This window comes from Physeter macrocephalus, chromosome 10, assembly GCF_002837175.3.
Source record: "Physeter macrocephalus isolate SW-GA chromosome 10, ASM283717v5, whole genome shotgun sequence".
Classification (NCBI taxonomy): Eukaryota; Metazoa; Chordata; class Mammalia; order Artiodactyla; family Physeteridae; genus Physeter; species Physeter macrocephalus.
In genome coordinates this window covers 72,905,025-72,906,474 of record NC_041223.1, presented here as the reverse complement: position 1 = coordinate 72,906,474, position 1,450 = coordinate 72,905,025, and the positions used below count along the sequence as shown (strand labels likewise).

The 1,450-nt window shown below is 43.3% G+C and overlaps 1 pseudogene; it reads left to right on the top strand.

The window, feature by feature from the left end:
• Window positions 1-350: 350 nt before the first annotated feature.
• LOC102992509 (poly(A) polymerase alpha-like) lies at window positions 351-1,193 on the top strand (annotated as a pseudogene).
• Window positions 1,194-1,450: the final 257 nt, after the last annotated feature.

The following is a 1,450-nucleotide window of genomic DNA, read 5'->3' as shown; positions in this document are numbered from 1 at the left end:
TGGTTAGCAAGAAATATCACTTAACTACAATTGTATGCAAGTGCCAGCTAATACAATTCTGACAAATACCAGAAAGTTTACTATAGATGAAATTCAGGGTTACCCAGAGAGATATTTACCTTGTAATGTAGCCCTTCCAAGTTTTATTAATGTCAAGACTTGGACTGCTCTAAGTGCCCATCTAAATATTATACAACCCAGAGGAGAAGCACTTAAAGCCGTGGGAGAAGGTGCAGGAGTGGGGTTGGACCCAGGGCTGAGGCAGGCACCCCCCTCCTTCCTGCCTCAGTGAGTCATGCCCAGGGTAGCAGCAGCACGGGAGTGACTGGACAATGCCCGCGCAGGAGACTATGCCTTTTCCAGTTACAACACAGGGATCACAACAAACACAGCTGCCACAGAAGCACTGTGGCATTACCTCTCCCATCAGCTTAGCAGCCCCCAAGGAGACTGACTTACACAGGAAAGAACTGAGACTCTGAAGCCTTTTGGGGTTTTTGAAGAGGAAGAGGAACTGCAGCACAGAATTTTAATTTGGGGAAAATTAAATAACCTGGTAAAAGAGTGGATACAAGAAATCATTGAAAGCAAGAATCTTCCACAGTCTGTAATTGAAAATGTTGCGGGAAAAATTTTTACATTTGGATCTTATGGATTAAGAGTACATACAAAGGTGCCGATATTGATGAGTTGTGTGTTGCACCAAGACATGTTGATTGAAGTGACTTTTTCACCTCACTCTATGATAAGTTGAAATTTCAGGAAGAAGTAAAAGATTTAAGAGCTGCTGAGGAGGCATTTGTACCAGTTATCAAACTGTGTTTTGCTGGGACAGAGATTGATATTTTGTTTGCAAGATTAGCATGGCAGACTATCCCAGAACACTTGGACTTAAGAGATGACAGTCTGCTTAAAAATCTAGATAGAAGATGCATAAGAAGTCTTAATGGTTGCAGAGTAACTGATGAAATTTTACATCTAGTACCAAACATAGACAATTTCAGGTTAACCCTGAGAGCTATTAAACTGTGGGCCAAACACCAGAACATCTATTCCAATATATTCGTTTCCTCGGTGTTTCCTGGGCTATGCTAGTAGCAAGAACTTGCCAGCTTTATCCAAATGCAATAGCGTCAACTCTTGTACATAAATTTTTCTTGATATTTTCTAAACGGTATGCATTTAGATATTAAAATAAAATTGGGGGCTTCCCTGGTGGCGCAGTTGTTGAGAGTCCGCCTGCCGATGCAGGGGACACGGGTTCGTGTCCCGGTCCGGGAAGATCCCACATGCCGCGGAGCGGCTGGGCCCGTGAGCAATGGCCGCTGAGCCTGCGCGTCCGGAGCCTGTGCTCCGCAATGGGAGAGGCCACAACAGTGAGAGGCCCGTGTACCGCAAAAAAATAATAATAGTAATAATAATAAATTAAAATTGATTGTAGACACTGAAA